This window comes from Mixophyes fleayi, chromosome 5 (assembly GCF_038048845.1).
Source record: "Mixophyes fleayi isolate aMixFle1 chromosome 5, aMixFle1.hap1, whole genome shotgun sequence".
NCBI lineage: Eukaryota > Metazoa > Chordata > Amphibia > Anura > Limnodynastidae > Mixophyes > Mixophyes fleayi.
Genome location: NC_134406.1, coordinates 153,352,322 through 153,375,190, shown reverse-complemented (window position 1 = coordinate 153,375,190; position 22,869 = coordinate 153,352,322). Strand labels below are relative to the sequence as shown.

Here is a 22,869-nt window from a genome sequence, read left to right as displayed (position 1 = left end):
AATACTCTGATCTATGAGAGTGCACTACCCTCTACCTACTCGGAGCATTCCACCCACTGATATAACGTTGGGGTAACGGAGAGTACGAAATAGGAGCATCCGGCATTACAGTGGTAATACCTTAACATTTGAAAGTGCTCATATCCATCTTATCCGGACCCACGGATCATTTATGCAGTATTAGGTGGATCGGAGAGCACGGAGCAGGAGGTCAGTGTTATTGTCATGAAGTGAGTCCATGTGCTGTACGGGAGTGATTTTTAAACAGATCTGTACTGTGGAGATCATTTTAAACTGAGTGGGAATATGTATCACTAACTGAGAGAGACCGTTTATGACAGTATTTATGTGCACCGATTTTTTGCCTACAGCTTTGTGGAATTATTTAGCCAACTACATTACATCAAATTAATACCAGTCTCTGGGGCATATTTAATAAAGCACGATAGTGCTTTTAACGGGTCATTAAGGTCCCACAGTGTCCTCCGCAAATTTATTAAGGGGGCATCGCAGCAGATCACATGATCCCTCCCTGTCACTCAGCGCGCTCTCTCTGCAACTATCGTTGCAGAGACAGAGAGGGTATCTGTGTGCGCATGTCCAGTTCTTGGAACTGGACATGCGCAATTGAAGAGTGAAGAGAAGACCCGAAGACAGCGCTTCCGAAGAGGGGGGTAAGTATGATTTTTTTTTATCACTGAAACAGCAGTTTTTCGGAACTGCTGTTTCTGTGCAGGGCTGTACATAAATGTGAGAAGTAGTTCAATCCTTATCATTGCGATAAGGATTGAAAACTACTTTTCACTTTATGTGAATATTGATAAATGTGCCCCTCTGCAACTAGGATATTTGACATTTCCGGATTCGTTTGGTGTGGCCACACCGTATTGTATCTGGATTGTGTTTTTGACTGAGTTTGATACATCGATTCAAGAAGTGCTACTTTTTATTTGATATGTGATTATTGCAGTATCAATTAGATTATTTGATATTATTCTGATCCTTTTGAGATTGCAACCATTGTGTTTTAATAGTGTGTTATAGTTTATTTTCTGTACACACTGGCCAGTGATTGTTATATGTGGTCTCTTTTAATTATGTTTTGTTATGTGAATATTTATTAAACAATTATCGTCACAATATCTATCTCACGGATTTATAAGTAAGTGTTTAGTGATTCTAGTTCCAGCGCTGTTTTTTTGTTTTTTGATATATATATTTATACATTCGTATGTATCATATGAAATAAAGATTCTCTGATGCGATTGCTGTGGTTCCAAAGCACAAGAGTTTTATTTGCAAAATATATTACCAGACAAAGTATCGTATGCATATGCTTGCTCAGTCTGCACCAACAACAAGTTTCTATCACAACGCTATGGCTTCCAAAGCCAGAGATGAACAATTTATACACTTTTTACTCATAAAAATCAGTGACATCACATAGAAACACAGTTACAGTATTAAGGTCCACATTTGCAATGTGCAAACGCTACAAAAATAATAACGGAATTGTTCCCAACCATTGTGAACAAATGAGACTAAGCTCTATGTAATTAATATTTTGGAAACATTCATTTTTAAAGTTTCTTCGACACATTGTATTTTATATTAACTAAAAAAAATAGATTAAACTTCTCTACATGTTGCTAAGATTATGATTTGGTTGTGCATTAATCTCATCATGACTGATTGTCCAACACTCTCACTCTTTCAAGATTCTATTGCAGGATTATAATATAACAATTAATTTTCAGTGGAACCTGTCCCCCTTGGTACCATCATATTGTCATTTTCAGGGGTTCCCTCCGTTGATTTTTGCCACACTTCAGCACAGCAGGAACACAGCTGAAACATAATCCAATTACTATGAATACACCAACTATAAGGATAAAGAGCTTACCTATACCAGTTATCAGGTCTTGTGGCAATTCCCTTAAGCCTGAAAACGATTTAACAGCATTCAACCATGAGATCCATCTCACTACTTTTTCCCCTATTTCATATAATGAGAAATTGTGGGCTTTGCAAATTTCCCATTTTAACTGTAGAATCCCATCCATTTTACAGTCACTTATTTAGGATCATCTGTATTAATAGTGATGTAAGTGCAAAACACCAAACTGGGTGGCTAGCGTCACACAATATCCACCAGGAATTGCAGTGAGATAATTTAGTAGCAATCTATGTTGTACTAATTCCTTATTATAAGCTTGAAACTCCTTACACGTATATATCTGAATTTATCACCATGCATCTCGGTAATATTATGAATTATTTAAGCCAGATCGTGTATGAATTTATAATTTAGGGTTCCCAAAATAATTTTAGTGGGATCCAATGCAATCATGGTCTGAAACCCTGTGGATACTGTAATTAAATTAGCAGCTAAAAGTTTTCTTTTGACTTTTTATACTGTGTGTAAATGTAAAGAGATGAGATTGTTCTGTGAATGTCAGTTATTTTATCGTGGGAATAGTCATTCTTTCAGTAATTATTTTTCCTAGAAAACATATTCCTTTGGAGCTTGGAGTTAACCATTTGCAAGCTCTTCGCCCAGAAGTGTATTATACATAATCTGGAAGGATATAAGGCACAAAATGGCCCATGATAGTGTTAAACAATGTGTTGGTAAAATTACTTATGCCTAGCATTTCCATCTGTTTAAGGCAAGTCTCAGCGTGGACAGGGCTGGATTAACCCGAGGTCTAACTGGGCTATAGCCCAGGGGCCTCGGGCATCCAGGGGGCTCTTCAAAGTTTTCAGCAGCATTATTTATCGGTCCGGGGGCGGGAGCGCCCCCAGCCCGATCAATGCTGCTGAGCACAGTCAGTTCAGTCCTCCTTCCCCGGCGCTCAGTAATCTGTTTACTGAGGAGATCTCGCGAGTGAACTCTCGCGAGATTTCCTCAGTAAGGAGCTTACAGCGCACCGGGGATGGAGGACTGAACTGACAGGTAAGCGCTTGGGGGGGGGGCGGCGGGTGGCTCACATTGGGGGCCTCACGGGGGAATGGAGGCGCCCTTAGCCCAGGGGCCTCCATTCCCTTAATCCGGCCCTGAGCGTGGATAACATTTATATAATAACACAAAGGCACTTTTCCAACCAACACATTCTTATGTCTGTTAACATAACCTCGTTTATGATATTTATTAGCCTTTTTGTTTAACTCTACTTTAACAATATCAATGGGTCTTTCATCAACACTTTTGGAGTGGGCAATTGTCTGATCTTTCTGTTCAGCTTCTCAATACTCAAGTTTGTTTGCATGCATAAAATTCAGACAAGCAGAGACCTGTCTACGGAGTATTGTGTCAAACTAGGGCATCTTGTAATATTATACCATCCTGGTCTCCCCCTCTATAATTCAAGAACCTCAGCCTTTCCTTGAATCTTCTCCGACTTGTTGAGTTTTCTGCAGTGGGTGGAATAGATCCAATTGTCTCTTTCTGCTACTTTGGTGTGGTGCTGGTCATCAACACTTTGCTTACCTGTCTGGTAAACGAAAAAAGAAATTGCAGATCATAACATATTCCCCAGGTCAAACACCATGACAGTTAGTGTCTGACATATTAGGAAACAGTATTTTGAGGTTCTTTTATTGCTGTCTTAGCTGTTTGCTCATCTTAAATAAGATATTGAACTGTCACTTCATTGTTGTATTTGAAATCATCTTAGAGATCTACCATCAAGTGAGGTTGTCTGGCAAAAAGTATTTCAAAGGGTGATAGGTTAAGAGGTGATCTAGGAGTGGTTCTGATGCTGTGAAGAACTAGTGGCAATGCTTCCAGCCACACTAATCCAGTTACAGTCATCATTTTACTCAATTTGATCTTGATATTGTCATTTACCCTTTCTAATTTTCCACTGGCTTTCATAAGCTTGCATATAAGCTGAAAGACATCCCCAGTGAAATGTATACTCTGATCACTTTTAATGATTTTGGGGATACCAAACCTACAATGGAATTTCTGAACAATTATCTTAGTAGTGAAGACAGCAGTATTAAATCAGCTGGATAAGCCTGTACCCAATTAGAGAAAATATTGATACATACTCATACATACATACATTACATTTCTGCAGAGTGGTAATTAGATGAAATTAATTTTTATGACCCGGAAAGGGCCATATGTAAGAGGAACGTGGCATGGCTCTGTTGGTATCGCTCTTTCCGTATTCTTTCTCAGATGAGTAAGAGAAGATATTGCTTTCTTACTAGCATCTGACAAGAAGCCCGGCGCACAACAATATGCTCTTCCCAATTTGTGCATACACTCCTTACACAGGTGAGTCAAGCCATGTGCCGCCTCTGCTTAGCTTGGAAGATATGCCTTGGAAGCTAATGGCCTACCTTGTCCATCTTAATAGAGTCCAGAGGACTCTTGACCTTCGATTTCCAGACACACTTCTCCTGTAAGGAACACAAATCCTGCATTTTCTATTCATTTCTGTACACTGAGAACTTCAAAAGTCATTAATTTGGTTACATTTGTTCTATGAGTGAGCCTTCTGCCCTCTTAGCAGCCTCATCTGCTTTTTTGTTACTAAGTGATATGTCCCTGTCGTATGTATGTGCTATACACTTGATAACAGCTAATTCTTTCGATACTTATATCGCTGTCAGAAATCCTTTTATGTGCTGTGAATATGCTGCTGCTGTGCCTACCACTTGTCATAAAATTCATCCTAAGACGCCATAGAACTACCATAGCCAAGAACTACACCAAAGGCGTACCTAGAGTCAGTGTATATATTAACTGATTTACTCTCACATGCTCTTCTCAATGCCACAAGTTTAGCTACTTGCTGAGTGAGGTTGGTCATGGGGTTCAGCTTCTATAACACCTTCGTCATCTAAAACAGCATAACTGGCACATAATACTCCAGTGTCCATCTGTCTATGACAACTTCCATCCATATAAAATCTACATTTTGTAAGGAGATGTCACGTATGTCAGGTCATGCAGTAAAGGACTGATTCAAATATTCCATACAATTATGCGCATCTATATAGCTGCCAAATTTAAATTTAGCTAAAGTGTCCTCTACATTCACCTTTTGTGCATCTGAAGGCACATTTGGTAGGTATGTAGTTGGATTTAGCATACACCTCTTAATTGGGATGGTTTTAGGTGCCATTAGTGCTAGCTCCCATTTTGTAAATCTTACTGAGGAGACATGCCTAGTTTGGGCAGAATTTAAGAGGGCAAATAATGCATGTGGTATATAGACAGTTGAATCATGTCCCAGTACTACGTCCTCGCTCTTACTTACCAGAAAAGCAGTTGCTGCTACACTTCTTAAACACGTAGCAAGAGATCATGCTATAGTGTCCAATTGTGCACTGTAGTGTGCAACCGGTCTGTTAGCATTACCGTGTTTTTATGGCAAGACTCCAAGAAGCACAACCATCAGCTTCAGTACAGCATAGCTCAAAAACATTTTAATCTAAAAGTATCGTCAGAGCAGGTGATTTAGTCAGCCTTTCTTTAATGGTGAGGAATGTTTACTCTGAATACTCAGCATGTGCGACAAGCTCGGGTTTAGAAGATGAGTCTAACTCCTGTTGTCACGATCTGCATCTTGCAGATCCTGTCTGCCAGGTACTTTGTTGGACTTTTGTATATATTTGTATTCTGCTTGTAGTACCACCTGCCTCGTTATTGCTGAAAGCTTAAACACCTGCCTTTGTCCTATACAAGCCTGCCTGTCCCAAGCAACCTTTTCCAGATCATCTGTTGCAATTACCTGTATTGCTGTGCCTGTTCCCTGGCTCCTGTTTGCTGCCTGTTCTCTGAGATTTCAGCACATTTATCCGCAGATCATCTCAGCCACTGTGTCTACTCCAGTATCCTGTGGTAACGCTCTGCAGATTATTGCTACCTGTTCTCTGAGTTTCCAGCACATCTATCCGCAGTTCATCATAGCTACTGTGTCTACTCCACTATCCTGTGTTAATGCTCTGCATATTATTGCTACCTGTTCTCTGAATCTCTAGCACATCTGCCCGCAGATCATCACAGCCACTATGTCTATTCCACTATCCTGTGGTAACGCTCTTCATATTATTGCTACCTGTTCTCTGAATTTTCAGTGCCTTGCTTCGCAGACCATCGCACCTTGTGTGCCATCTCCTCTACTTCGTGGTAAAGTCCTACGCACCATCGCATTCTGCATCTGTTATCCACTGTGTTCTTTAGCTATTTCTGCCACACCCTACCGTACTGCAGACTGAAACCTGTGTAACCGGTGTTAATAAAAACCACTTCATTTCACTAGGCTCCCTCTGTGGTTTTTATTGGGAGTCCTGACACCTGCAATGGTACAGCCAATATAGATAAACCTGGTATCCAGGATCTATAGTATCCACAAAAGAAAGTATGAATCTGTTGCTGGTTTTGTGACAGTGTCCTGTATTGTATATTCTTAATCCTGTTTATTGTTATTGTTTGTGTTGCTTCATTACTCATAAACAAGACACAATGTTACAAAGGATAAATTACAGCCATGCCTGACAAAGGTCAAATACTTTGGGCACTGTCTCACCCAGGGGCTATAGGCAACATCAGGAGCAGCATGGTGGCTCAGTGGTTAGCACTTCTGCCTCACAGTGCTGGGGTCATGAGTTTAATTCCTGACCATGGCCTTATCTGTGTGGAGTTTTTATGTTCTCCCTGTGTTTGCGTGAGTTTCCTCCGGGTGCTCCGGTTTTCTCCCATACTCCAAAAACATACTTGTAGGTTAATTGGCTGCTATCAAAATTGACCATAGTCTCTCTCTGTCTGCCTGCGTGTGTTAGGGAATTTAGACTGTAAGCTCCAATGGGGCAGGGACTGATGTGAATGAGTTCTCTGTACAGCGCTGCAGAATCAGTGGCGCTATATAAATAAATGATGATGATGATGATTGATGAGGTTGAAAAAAGACACCAGTCTATCAAGTTCAACCTATTTTCTGTCTGCGTGTCTGTGTGTGTATGTTAGGGAATTTAGACTGTAAGCTCCAATGGGGCAGGGACTGATGTAAATGAGTTCTCTGTACAGCGCTGCGGAATCAGTGGCGCTATATAAATAAATGGTGATGATGATGATGATGATGATGAACATCTCCATTTTTTGATACTCGCAGTTTAGTAAATATACCCCAAGATATAAATTAAAAGTGTAGAACAATATGCTTTCTTACCTTCTTTGACGCATCTTTCACCCTTTGCTGACAAACCAAATCCGTAGGCCTGCGAGTCCTATAGTAGTGTAGAGTTTGCTCATAAGACCACAGCTTACACCTTTATATGTATCATATGAAATAAAGATTCTCTAATGCAATCACTGTGGTTCCAAAGGACAACAGTTTTATTTGCAAAATATATTACAGGGCAAAGTATCACATGCATATGTCTGCGAGGTCGGCACCAACAACAAGCGAATTGCTCTAGTTTCCAAAGCCAGAGATTAACAAATTATACACTGTACAGACATACAAAACAGTTACATCACATAGACACACAGTTACAATATAAAGGTACATGACCTCCCATGAACTGGACACCCCATTGCGGTCGCTACAGAAACTATGCAGGAGACAATCTCATGTGATTGCAAACAGATGTAATTCATATGTTGGAAAAATTAATTTGCTTCTTCACCACATTTTTTTTTTATTAACTAAAACAAATAGAGAAAACTTATTTACATGTTGCTATTAATTACCATTTTTGTCCAATTAATGAAGTCCACACTTTTATTAATGGTAACGTTCATTTTATTAACAGATATATCACACAATAAATAGATATTTTACTGCAAATTATTTGCAAAATCTAGCACAGTTCACAGATGTGTTTGTCAGTAACAGTTACAGACTCACTGTCAATAATCTGTAGTGAAAACAACCCAATAGAAGAGCACAGTCACTAGGTGGAGGAAAAATGTGTAACCCACAGAGTAGATTGAGTTTAGAAGACATCTGGGTACACTGAAAAAATTGTATTTCACACAATAAATTGAATAATTTGAAGTATACAGTGCTGCAAATCCTAATTCACCCAGAAGATGATATTTTAATCCACATAAGACTATATTATACTCCAAAACAGCTACTTCCCAGTATTTACCATATTGTAGCTGCCTCAAAGACAGATGCTTCCTGTACTCCAGTGGTAACAACTGCTACAAGATCTTCACCTGTACTCTTTATATAGGAGATATAATAAAACACCCTTAGTCAAATTACTTAAGAAAACTAGCCCTTGTCTTTCTTTTAGTTTCAGAAAGTATCCGAAAAGTAAACAAACAAAAATCTGTAGACAATGGCTTTCAGGATTAAATGAGAAATTTAATTTTAAATTTGTGTATGTGTCTTTTTTTTCTATAATTAGTCATAGTTGCTTACTCTCCCGAAATGTCTGGGAGATGCCCGAATTTTTGGGACTCCCAGGAGAGCAGGGCAACCTCCCAAATCCTACCCGCTTCTTTGGTGAAGTGAGTGGGGACTGGGCTAATCACGTAATCCTGCCCCTGCCCCCAGCTATAATAGGCTGAAATTGGTATTATATAGGAGGGGCGTGGCCTAATGACATGATTAGCGTGGCAACGTCCCAAGACACGGTCAGCATTGGAGGCCTCCCGGAGAGGTGATATTGAAAGTTGGCAAGTATGTAATTAGTAGGTTGGAAGCCTCTGTGGTGGAAATTTTTCATAAAAAAAAAAGACTTCAACAGTGCAATTTATGTATTTTATATTTACTCTTTACATTAGCACATTATTCTGTTGTCTGTTGTTCTTACCTTGACTTGACCCTGATTTCATGAAGCCACTGACATCAGTCTCAGTGAATTTCATCCCTGCAGATTGAAGCCTTTTGGTGGCCTCCGAAATACCCAACCCACTCAGTAACAGGCAGCATGGCAATATGCTGCCTGTTGCTCTCCGTTAACAGGACTGCCCCCTAGCAAGGAAGGCCAACAGCGGATCCCAAATAGGACACAATTCTTTGAACTCCAAAAAGTAAAAGTACCTATACTTCTAATGTCTGTGATGCAAGGTAAGAATACCCTATAGAAAACTATAGTAGTTTGGTAGATGATAAAATTCACAGGCATGACTAAAAGAGCTGTGATAGGAAGATAAAATGCTTGTCTGGCTGATTAACAAGAGTGGATGAGTTGTAGCTGATATAAAGTAAATCTGAATTGTCTTGAGCTATGGTAACAGTATTCCTCCACCTCCTCCATGCTGTTGTGTGGTAAGATTTGATTTAAACTCTTATTAGTCCTATGTGCAGCCATTCTGGTCTGGCTAGATTGGGATCTGTCTCACATCTCCATCTTAGAAATGCTCTGCTTACTTCAAGATCGTGATTCATTTCCAAGGGCTCAGTATATTTTTAAATCAATGCTTGTGTTGTATAATGTTATGGTTTTTATATCATATGTGTCCTAGTGGCAACTTAAATATAGTGTTTCTACACTTTTACATGTAAAGGTTGCAACTTTTTTATTGAAAATTGCATTGTACATTATTTTAGTTAAATTAATATCTGTTATTAGTTTAAACCATTCTCTCTGGTTCAGGTTTGGGACATAGTTTGGCGGCTGCAATTTTTTCTTCTTATGGTACTAAAATATAGTAAATGTAATGATATTAACATTCACTTCTTTAATTGCTAAAAGTCACTTGATATTAATAACCATTGGACAGTGACCTACTGCATTGATGCTTAATGAATAATCCCTGCCATTAACAATAACTGCTACTGAGTTTTCAATGCAGGCACCTTTCAAAGGTAAAGTTACTTATCTGTCATCTGAAAGCTAGTGAATGACTGGCACTTATGCAAAGCATACAATTACAACAGCTCAGTCCATCATCTTTTGCATTTTAATGGCATACCTGCAAAGAAGAAATGTGTCACATTTTCATATAAAATAATGATAGAGGTGGCATAAGAAAGATTATGTAAGTACAAAAAGTGAGAAATAGTTTAGCATTCATTCAGTATGTAAAATTGCTGTTCTGTCAACATGATTGTCACATTAAGGGTTGACAAGGCAATATCAACTTTTAATAGTCGGCACAATCCCCTAAATTACTTTTAGGAATTGTTGAACTAGAAAATGCACATGAGTTTAACTCATTGTTCAAAAATCTAGCTGAGTTAAAGGCATTTGTACCTTCCTATAATACATAACAGTTCTAACATAACCTAAGAGCCATTTTTGTGATGGTAATCACCTACCTTACTGCTATAGTTTTTGATAACATCAGACTGATTAGCAGTCCCAGCACATTTTCTTTTTATAGTGCTGGGACTGTCAATCAATATGATGCCATAGAGTTGAGCAAAATTGTATCTAAACTTTTTGGCTTAGGGTGAATGGATGTATCATTTAATGGAAAACTGCAGAGCCAACAACAAAGTATTATATGTCAAACAAAAAACATCAAGTGAGTGTCATTTCTGTGGGCAAAAATGCTTCATTAAAGAAGGAGATTGGAGGAGAATGGCCAGACTGGTTCAAGCTGACAGAAAGGTAAATAGCCAGGCATTGCAACAGTGGTATGCAGAAGAGCATCTCGGAATGCACAACACGTCGAACCTTAATTTGTAAGGGCTACAGCAGCAGAGAAAACAATGAGTTTCACTCCTGTCAGCTAACAACAGGAAACCCAGGCTACAGTGGGCAAAGGCTCACCAAAACTGGAGAGGTGGAGATTTAAAAAACATTGCCTGGTCTGACAAATCTCAATTTCTGCTGCAAGAACGTATTGTCAGCATTTGGCATAAACAACATAAATCCATTGATCCATCCTGCCTTGTGCCAATGCAGGCTGGTGGTTTTTGGTGTAATACAGGGAATATTTCCTTGGCAAACATTAGGCCCATTGCTTCTTAATGGCAGGAACCTGTTATTAGACTCTCTTGGGGCTCTGTAGTTGTATTCAAATCCACCAACATAGATATGGAGACAATTTTGCTACAGTAGTTACCAACATAATATAGTATCCAGAACACAAAACCTGTTCAATATTTAGTGTTGTAACAGATTGACAGTATAGTAAACTTAATCTCTGATTGAAACTGACTCACAGTCATTCATTTATTACAGCATCGGCTGAGTTCTGCTTGTGTAGAGAACAGAGATGCACAGTTCCTGATGCACAATCAAAATTTGAAGATTAGATTCATACCCAGATTCCCCATGATTTTAATGATAGGTTTGATTTGAATGTATTTTTAGAAACTTGAATTTGTATGTATATGGTTTGGTACATGTAACCTTAAATTCTGTGTATCATATTGATGCCAATTATCTTGTTTGGGACACCTGTGTTTTCCATATTTATATAACTTAAAATGGGGGTGGAATGTTCACCCTTCAAGGGTTAGCGCACTACATGCTACATGTGATCCTGTAAGTACATTTTTATCGTGTGATCACAAGATTGAGAACACACTTGATCTATGGAGGTTTTCCTTCTGCTTTAGCTCTCTGTATACACATTTCTATTACTATGCTTACTTTTGTTTTTTTCTACTTAAACAAGTTAGTAGCTAACATTTTTCTGAGATTATTAAAAGCCACCTGGGCTTGGTCTACAAGAAATGGTTTGAAGACCTCATCAAATTTTAACAATGAAAAGTCTTTATCAATGATATTTTTTATATTTTTTTTGCATTTGAATTATGTTAAGAGACAAATGCCAATGATCTATCTGTTCTCGTGTTGATTTTACTTTTAGAATAAGCATTAGGCAAGTCTGTAATATAGAAGGAGTTCTTATTAAAGCTTATTTTCAGGCTTGGAATCAAATTTTATTCCAGGATTTAAAATTGGTTTTAGTACTGTTTTGAAAGTGGGCAAAACATGTATTAATTTAATATATATATAAATATATATATATATATATATATATATATACATATATATATATATATATATATATATATATATATATATATATATATATATATATATATTGTAGTTGAGGTGTGAGGTAACAGAATAACAATTGCTGATGGGGAAGGCGAGCATGGTTATTGTAAGGAAGCAGCACTATCATCTGCCAATAATAATAAACCAGTTGGTGACTGGCATTTCTGTGCAGCTGTCAGTTGTGAGGTGCAGTTGGAAGGAGGAGAGACAGTGTGAAGTGAAGTTATGAATCAGAAATGTAGAAATCATAAAACAGTCAGCTGTTGGTAGACATAACTGTCTCCAACTGAACCTCCAACCTCTTTTTTTTTATGATATTATGATTATGTGATATCTCAAATGGTAACACACCCCAAATCCTTGCGCTCAAACATGGATCCACAAAACAAATAAAGCTTTGAATTTGGCAGAGTATGGAAAATAACTGTTATTGTTATAAGCACAAAATCCTCAAAAGTACCAACAAAATGCTAAGGATACAAAAAGATACAATTATCCGTAGGTGTAATATAGGCATATATTAAAAAAAACACAGTATTAAATAACAAAATGACAGAAACATATAATAGAATTTAGCATTTTAGAAAGTCCAAAGCTGTAATTAGCACAAACTGCACTTTCACTAATTAAGTACAATGCTGCTTATTTTGGAAAGATGTTAGAATAAGGAAATAGAGGTTTTCCATAAATCTTGTTTAATTGAAACAATATCAAGCAGATAATCTACTCACACAGCAAAATGTACCCAGAGAAGCCAGTGATAAGACATTGAGCACATAAAGACCAGTGCTGCTGTCCCCCATACAGTGTGATAATGGTAGGATCTGTCCTGTCTTCGGCTCAGTCTGTCTCTCCGAACCAGAAGTGACATTACAGGTGTTGCTAGGCAACATATATCAAGCTTAACACCTGTATTCATCAAATGTGTTACTTGTTATGTTTATAATCTGCAGGTATCAATGTATATACAGTTGTATAAGAGCGGTGTAGCAATGGGCTAAATGTTCTCTAGACAGTAATGACAATATTGACATCTGCAGGATAAAATAAATTACTGAATTATGCTGATAAACATAAAGAAGCCAATTACCATGAATCAACAAATGCCACTTGTCTACAGCCTAGTAACCGGAGCATTCAGCCCTTCTCACACTCTTTCTGCTGAAATGTTGTAGTGGAACATGTCTGAGAACAGAGGCAAATGCAGGATTTCAAAAGGGGGGTTCCAAATGTTTGAATGCAGATGACGCGTGGCTAGCACTTGGAAGGTGCCAGTACTCGTCCAGTCCACACTTTTCCCCTTGTAATGCTGCACACAGCCCCCGTTTTACTGCATGTGGCTTGCACTTGGTTCTTCCCTGCATTTCAGAGCTGCACAATGGTGGACCTTCCCCCCAACTGTATCTGCTGTCAGGACAAAGGGACTAAGCCATAAAACTTCCAACTCCACCGTAATACGTTTCCCCCTCTCTCTCTCTCTCTCTCTGTATATATATATATATATATATATATATATATATATATATATATATACACACACACATCCTAAATGAAATGGTGGGATGTAAAATGTATTTTATTTATATATGTATACTCTATACATAATTTTTTACACATATTTCTTCATATACATGTACAACTTGTCAGGTATAACATTTCACAGTAAGATTCACCGCTCGAGTCTGCACACAACCCTCTCAGATCCGCAAAGCACTAATTAAATGTGAGGAGAGGAGTTGCTGCCGCTGGACATGCGCACTGGCTCTATATTGACCATTTTAGACTCAGGACTGTGTCCTTGTTGCGGCTTTTATTTAATACATTTAATTTTACATGTATATTTTTTATTTTTACTTTAGATTTTGAACATATAATGCTTATTGCGACTTGCCCACTTACAACAATAACTTTCACCACGTCACACTTTTGAATTTATTTCTGCAAAATATATTTGTGAAATTAGATGCTTTATGTAGATTAATAAATATCTGGTTTAGTATATTATTTTAAATGTAAGAGGTGCATCTGACTGGGCTAGTCCTGCCTTCCACAATGTTCACTATCTCACACTGAGGCACTTAATGTGTGAGGATGTCTCTGCTAGGAGACCACATTTCCCTCTGCTTCACTGCAGTACACTTCCCTCCCATGGGTATCTCTTCCTGCGTGGTCACATGATCGACTGTCCGAGAACCAGACATCAATCAGAACAGCCTATCAGAAGCAGCCATAGCACTTCTCAAATGAAGAGTCAGTACCGCGGCCACAATACTGACTCTTAAATAGCGCAAAAGGAACTGAAATTCAGTGAGTGGGCTTTCAGGCTAAGTCTCGGGCCATAAGTGGAGGGAGGGGATGGTTCTGGAACTAGAAACCCCCCTAAGTGCGCGCCTGGTGAATGCTACTATTTTTAATTGTGACTTGTGATATGAGCTGTGACGTATCAGTCTTCTGACTATTATAATCGTTATTTTCACTTCTGTCCTGTGCACTCCTTCTACATAGCAGCAGTGTCTTATTTATCTACTATTTATTTTACATACTACATAATTAGACCTATAGTTACTAACAATCTATTGGAGTACCACATTTGTATAGTTTTTTCCCAATAGTACACATTTTCCTACACATTCCCCTATTTAGTTCGGTCAGCACTGTAATAAATCCTAAAGTCATTGGGCCTGAGTCATTAATGAGAGCAAAGCATAAAAAAGGAGTAACTTTGCACCTGGGCAAAACCATGTTGCCTTGGAGGGGGAGGTTAATTTAAACATGCAGACAGATTTATAATTGGGGTCGGGCATGTCCTAGATGAACTTTAAATTTCAGTGTAAAAATAAAGCTATCAAGCATTTGTGTGCTAGATGAAAAAACAGCCAGTATTCAACTTATGTGCAAAATAATAAACTAATTTTGACCCCTTGTATTGTAACATGATTTGTTCCTGAGGACATTTACTCCTTTTTTTTGCCTTTCCTTAATGACTCAGGCCCATTGTGTCTAAACATATCAATCCCCATATAGACATTTAAATTCCCATACAAAACCTTGCCTAATATCTCAAATAGTGCATTTTTTTACAATACACTGGCTAGCAATAACCAAATCAATTTCTTCACTTGTCACTAGAACCACTAGCCAGTGAAGTGTACATATACCCAGATAATAAATTGTCACTTCAAATGGAGTATTCCTTCCAATGCATTGACAGACACAAAATAACTTTATTTCACCACTTGTGTTTGCTGCTGTTAACTATCTAGATTTACAAATACTCAGACAATAAATTGTCATATCAACTGGTGTATCTTTCTTTACAATATCTCTAGTCCATTTGCCCATTTGCTCTAATTGAAGTCATTATTGAAATGCCCCAATGTTATGTTTATTTTATTGACTGATACATTTATAGAGATTGAAAAAGGAAAGAACACCCTAAGCTAAAGAGGTGATTTTGTAGTATGAGTAAAAAAAACCCACAAAATTATGAAACGTATAAATCTCTATTATCCTCTTTGTGAAGCTGTGACACAGACTTTTTATTTAGTGTGGACATTGAGGGCAATATGTCAGATCCCAATAGTAGTTAAAACATAGTACATCTGAAACTACAATTAGGTGGTGATTACTAATTGCAGCAGTTTGAGAATGATCATGGTGAGACAGTAGTACTGTTATAGTCATACTCAGAGGGATGATGTTAATTACCATTTACTCTTACTACATGCTAAAAGTTGTAAAGTTTACAGCAAAGAGATAAGCCCACATCTGGCATGGGCAGAAAAGGTCAAATGTACTCAGACAACCTCACATTACTGGATACAGTTTACATTAAAATAAGTATTGATAATGTCAGTAGAAAAAAAGCAACGAAATGTAGTGCTGTTAATATCCTTAATCAGCTGTTTTAAAATAAAAAATATAATCAGTGCAAAAATATGTCTGTTGTGTGCAATGCAGAAGCAATCTGTATTTTCAGATTGTGGTGACACAAAATTAAATGACATTAGACAATCTATTTTCAGAAAGTACTTGAAAGTTATAGCAAGCAATGATGAAGAAGAGGAAACATGCCATGCAGATATATACAGTTGTCATTCAGCAGGCACATGATAAGCATAAAAAATTGACTACTCCACCAAAAGCATTTGAAAAGCACAGCTCCCCCATCCCATCCCCCTGCAAAAAACATTATAATAAAATAAAATGTCATTTATCATCGACTAAGTGAGGCCAATAGCACAATACAAGACATTGACATGGCTGCTAGTCCTTCAGCACCGAATAGCTTATTGACAACAACCAAAAAATTCCCAATTCAAAAAATAAAAGCCATGCAAGCTTAAAATTGTCAGTGGATAACCTAATAATAGTCATTATCTAGTATGTGCACAGAAGGTCAGTTGAGGTCACCGCAGCCCCTAACGTTGACACTGATCCAACATAAATGGACTAGAATCTGATTGGTTGCTATTAGCAACATCTCCACTTTTTCAAAACCGCAGTTTGATAAATTTATCCCATAGTGGTTTTGCTAAGGATCATGAGGGGATGTTGATGAACATTTTAATTGAATATTTGGAGTAAACATCAAATAACTCACAATTTTGACCACCAACTATCTCTGTTGGTAGTAATAGAGAAAGGAAAAAAGTACAACAGGACACATGCTAGGGTACGCTCCCTAAATCTAGTTAGCAAAAATGGTAGCTTTTGAATTTATGTAGTTCAGGTTTGTTGAATCTGCATCTTTTTGGGAATTGATGGCAAGCACCTAGTTGCTTTTATTTTTCAAACAAAGCTGTACACACTTTATATGTTGGAAAAAAATGCACATTTTACCATTTAAGCACCCACGCTCCCTACCTGTATTGATTTGCCTATTAGTTCCACAGAGATTGTAGATGGTTGATAATAATTGACAGAGCAATGAAAGCAAATTGTGACTTGCAAATTAAATGTTTTAAAAAAATGCTGAAATTGTTTGCAATTTTTTAATCGATGTAAAACTGAATCACAGCCAAGAGAATTTCTGAGGATTCATACAGCAATATTATTTTCTAATTAAATAATTTAAAACATTTAATTACATTGAACTAATATATTTTGAAGGGATCGCCTTAACTCATTAGTAACTATTACTTATATTTGTCAGCAATGCAACTGTTTTATTTTTATTTCAAATGTATTATCATATGTTTATCACAGACTAGAATTACTATGCAACTTCTTTCAAATAAAGTGATTATTGTACAATTTTGTCATTAGATTATTGTTTTAAATAAAACAATGTTTTATTCTGTTGCTATTTTCAGGCTCCACACGTCTTTTCTTCAGATGTTTACATGTTGTAGCAAGATTAGGTAAGTGTTATTTCAATTTATAAAAAAATAAAGTGAATCTACAGTTACCAAGTTTTCTATCAATGTCTTTATCTCCAAAGGTCCACAATGATTTCCATGAAAATTCCATTTTTTATCTACAGCCCCCCTCATCCTCTATAAACCAAAACCTATTGTTATTGCTATCTACAATATATAATTTCTACCTGCAATTTTTACACTTTACTCTCCATTCTGTTATAAGGGTAACCTAGACCATCAGAAATTATGTTGTATAAAAAAAAATTGACTCAACCTTTAACTTCCCTAGTCATGTACAACACTTTGTAACTACAAAACTTTATATTTGTTTTATGCATTGGAGTGTAGTTAAGCAAATAAGATTTTGTTTTAACTTGTAAGTGTTTTACAATTGGAACACAACGTCAATATTTAATATAGAGAAAACATGCCACTTTTGGCTGCGAAAATATAAAAAGATAACCTCACTTCCTTGCACCCGTTGTTTTGGGCTGTGAGGGTACCTCCTCTCTAACCCTCTACCATGACTATCTGTGTGTCACTGCAGAAACTGAACCACAACAAAGGTTTGCCCAATTTGAAGCACGCTCCAATAGGTCACTATATGAGTCCAATGCTGCTTCATGCCTTCACATTCAAAGCCTGGTCGTTATTGCTCTAGGACCATTGTTTGGCACCCCAAAGTGGTATGAGGATGTTTAACTGGTGTTAAAACATTTTTTTTGTATGCAAATCAAGTAACAATAATTACTGCGTTTGATTAGCTTTAAGCACTTGCATGATAAGTGAATTAAAATTTTTAGGATTACACAATAAACATTTCTTAGGTAATACAACATTACAATTTTGAAATGATGCTATAAGATTAAATTTCCAAAAAAGTAGAAATACTGAGATTCCACACAATATAATTGCATTTTAATCATTCAATTTTTGCTTTACCTTAAAATTAAACATTTGCAAACTTAGTTGTTAGTTTCCTATCATTCTATTAGTTCTTTAATTCTTTACATTTATTGCTAATAAAAGAGCAGTAAAGTGTTTTCATTGCTATCCCAAACTGCAAATATAATAATAGGCCTTACTGTTCATTCTCATATAAAAAAACATTGACAATCAAAACTTGAATCATCTATGCCAGTGATAGGGTGTGCATGCAGCCCTCCAGCCTTCAAGGGGGCCACACAGAGGAAGGAATCAGAGCACAGTGCACTCCCTCCTTCTTCGGGTACTTCTTGTGACAACCCTGCACTCAGAAGGTCACCTGACATGTTCTTATAAGAACGGGAACAGCCTGCTGGGAGAGCCGCAGGTGAAGGCACGGTGGACCGCCTGATGCCCACCGCTGATCTATGCTGTGTGACTTTGTGACAAAAAAGAATAGTTTTTGTCAACATGATGTTATATTATATATAATGTTTATTCTTTGAAAAATAAAAAGCGTTTTGTAGGATATGGAAGAAACAAGTGAAATATAGGAGTAATGAGCAGAATATAAGAATAGCAATTGGGAAAATAAAAGGCTCTCATGGGAAAGAAATAGATGTATAATAGGAGAGATATTCAAGGAACAGAGAAAAGATAAATAAATAGAGGAGAGTGAGAAAAACTAGAAAGCAAGGCTAGAGATAGTGAATGGATATGCAGATAAAATAAAGACAGTTGACATACCAGTGAGAGACAGCTTAGGAAAGAAAAAGCAGAGAGAGAGAGATAGGAGATAAAACAGTTAAAGAAGGGGGTGAGCTAATAATAAGTGAAGAGTAGTATCCAAAAAGAGTAGTGTCAAAAAAAGAGTTAAAAAGAGCAGAAATAGATAAATGAAAACTTATTGATAGATAAGCAAATTAAGCCAAAAGTGGAATTGGAAGAAAGAAAATTTAGCTAAAAGAAACTGATTAATAGGAAAAGCCTGGAAGTTATTGAGAGTGACAAGAGGCAAAAGTCAGAGTAGAGACAAAGGACTGAAGCCTACCAGCTACAGGGAGAGATCTACTGTGATCAACAGCAGATCACCAGCGAAATTATCTTACACCCAGGACTCTGTACTTTGACCAGGGAACTGGAACAACTCTGTACTTTGACCAGGGAACTGGAACAATGCATGAAACTGTTCCAAGATCTATCTGGGCATCTAAGGTGATCTACTAAATTTTTATTGATGTACTTCATTAGCTACTTTTAACACCAAAAAATGTCATGGCCAGGTGGAAATAAAATGTTACTGCTTAACATCACACAGTGTTAGTTTGTTGTGGCGAACTACAGATTTAAAGTAATAGTCAGATTTCTTTTTTTATATTTTTTTAAGTTGTTTTTCAATAATTTTCTAAACATTTAAACATAGGGCTACAGAAGAAAGAAAAGGGGAAGGGAAGGAGAAGCAAAAATTAAATCTATATAAATAAATAACAGGATTTTTATAAATCAAAGTAATGAAATAAAAGTTAAATCTTATAATGGAGAAATGGCCTTGTTGTATTCAGTGCAATGATTCCAGGTGCAAGAAAATGTATTTATAGTAATATGTTTAATACTGGAGATAAATTCCATGCTATGCTAAACATGCCAGGTTCTATGGAAAGGATGGAAGGTGGTTCTGGATATATATCTTTGTAGCATTTAATATGTGAGCTATTAATCTTTGGGTGTCATTACAGATATCTGAGGGGCAATAGTGAATAAGATAAAGACTCTGACATAGCTATATCAGTGATATTTGCAATTAAGTGGTGTATTTCTTTTCAGAGAGGAGCTATTTTCAGACAATGCCACCAAATATAGGACAGAATGCCTTAGCCACCAACAAAATGATGAGAAATTTGGTTATATAATGTATAGTCTAAACAAGATATCAACAATAGTAAATCTTGTGGGCATTCTCACTGATCTTAACGCATATAGTGATTTAGAGACATTAATTCTATCCCAGTCCTCAGGGTCGAGAGTTGCCCCCATATGCTCCTCCTATTTGAGTTCATGTGGGTCTTTAGGGGAATGATTGTATTTTAATATTTGGTGGTAAAATGTGGAAAACAGGCATGAGTCAGAGGGCCTTTGTGAGATGAAAGACACTAGTGAGGTGGATTGATGTATGTTGGGGTCAGCGTGATGAATAGTGTTTAGAGGTGCCCGAGCTGTAACTATTGATAAAAGCATGTAGGTAGGGATATGGAATTGTGTATGTTGAGAAAACGTATGTGGGAGCCAGATCATTGAGGAATCTGATGATGATGTCCATTCAAAAAAACCTGTTGGGGTAAGGCCCAGAGGAAATTGTGGGTTGCTCATGAGTTAGCACAAGATAATAAGAGATAATTGTGCAAATCCATTTTGCTAATGAGAATACTAAGATAGGTGGTAGACTAGGTTGGGGAGTCTGTGTTGTAGTATGAGCCATAGTAAACTTGATGGACAACAGGAGTTGGTGGCACTGGCTTCTATGTCTAACCACACATGTGATAAAGTTAGGAACACCTAGTAATCTCTCCTAAATAGGCTTATTGAAGCTTATGTCCATATGGATTCTAGGATCTCTAGTCGAACAAATTCGTTTAGTGGCTGTTTGTTGGAGCTTTATAAATATGTTTGCAGGTACTTTAAGGGGAAGGATCTGAAAAAAGATATAAAAGGGGGGCTGAATATTCAGCTTTACAAATGCAACCCTGCCTATTCAAGATAATGTCAACTTATCCCACTTAGCTAGGTCTGATTTAATAGCTTCTAGTAAAGGGGGAAATTTGCAGTGTAGAGATCTTTATAGGTTCTTGTAAGATAAATTCCCAGATACTTCAGTTTTTGAGGTTGCCATTTAAAGTCAAAGTTAGCTTTTAAATGTTGTAATTGGTCAGGGTGGTGGTTACGGTTCAGAATTTCTATATAGTGAAACAAGTTTCTATAAGTTAATAGAATTGAAGTGAAAGTGTTTATTGTTCATGCAATAATCTCATATTTATGTGTCCTTCATTATAATAATGTGTATAATAAATCATCCACAAAATTATCTATGCATGCTTTCACTTTTATCTTACATCATATTCTTTATTCAAAACATTTTCCTTTACAGTGTCTCTTTATTGGGGTCTCATTGATGTTGATTTGATAAACATTTTATTAGTCTGACAGCGTATAATGTTCTCCAATTTTCTCTCTCGTGAATTTTAGGTTAAGCAATATACATACTAGCTCTTCAGTTAGTTGCTCCATCCTCTGGGCTTTGAAAGCAGAACAACAGCGTATGCTAACAAAGAATATCAACCTAAAAACAAATCTGCTTAGCAATGCAGAGCAGGTTGTTCTGGTCACTATGTAAAGAGCTATAGAAAAAGCCTCATTAAATTAAATAAATTTAATCATTTTACATTTTTTTTAATTTAACCTAGGGAACACACATTCCCATTTTATGATCAGCATGTCTGCCAAGTTACTGGATCTATGTATTCTGATCTTTCACATATATGATCCCCATATGTATATACAGCTTTAGGGCCTGATGCAGAGTTGGCCATAAATGGGCCCCAAATCTCAGACTCAAATTGTGTTCACTAAAAAAGCCACAAATGCGGGCATGTACAAATCTGTAACTTTTGCTAGATACATGAAAGTCTGCACCAGTAACGTATGCGCCTATTTTACCCAGGTATATATTAAATACACTTCTGCTCATATTTATAAACTTTTATTTTGTCTGTGAAATAGTTATTTGCTAGTAGACATCAATCAAACGTCAAAAACCTCTCCAATACAGGAGAAACAACTCTCAGTCTCGAGTATGTGACAAAAAATACCTTAAAATCGTGCACAAAAGCATAATATATGCACGTGCACCTATCAGCATAAGTGGAGCATTTGTAAGCATTTGCAAACATCCAATCACAAGTGGTACTCTATTGCTATTTGAACTTGCCCTTAACTACCTGTAAATAATACAGCTTAGATAGGCAAACATACATCTGTGTCTCAATCACAACTGAATGCCACATCCCTCCGACGTACGGCCTCGACAGATGTAAGCAGGTGTAGGTCCCAGAATCAGGAAAATCTGCATAAGCACATATGTGTGCGACCACTTTTATGGGCATGAGTAGCTTATATAAGATAACCTAGGCAAACTAGAGTAGTAGTCACTCTGAATCACCTGTCATATTAAACTTTGCCAATTTTAGTTAAACTGCATCTTGTTTTAGGTTCCTTTATTAATTCTCCTGTGTATTTATGACAGCAACCAAAAACCAATGACACGTTTGGAAAGTTCAAGGTCTTCTAACATAGACAGTATATCACTTGCCTTGTTTTATTACAAAAATACACAGGAATTGAAGTTTGACTTTGAAAAGCAACAAAAGTGTCAAAAAAGGCTCAGTACAAGGTGAAAAATATCTCAGCAGAAATAGTAGTAAATTATATTTAACTGAAGAGCTTAAAAGTGTATGACTTCATCTCAGATCAGACTCTTGATCACTGTCCTATATAACTTCAGGCCTGCTTGCAACTTGTATGAACTGCCTACACCAAATTTATTCTCCATTATTTAGTAAGTCCTAGAATTTTGGGGTTTCAATTACTTTTG

The 22,869-nt window shown here is 37.0% G+C and overlaps 1 protein-coding gene across 1 annotated transcript in view; it reads left to right on the top strand.

Moving 5' to 3' along the window:
• The window catches only part of CDH12 (cadherin 12), a 689,066-nt gene that overhangs the window by 177,428 nt on the left and 488,769 nt on the right, over positions 1-22,869 (top strand). Inside the window, exon 2 of the mRNA XM_075212929.1 lies at positions 17,253-17,300. The gene's annotated coding sequence lies outside the window, so the exon portion shown is untranslated. The remainder of the gene's footprint in view (positions 1-17,252; positions 17,301-22,869) is intronic.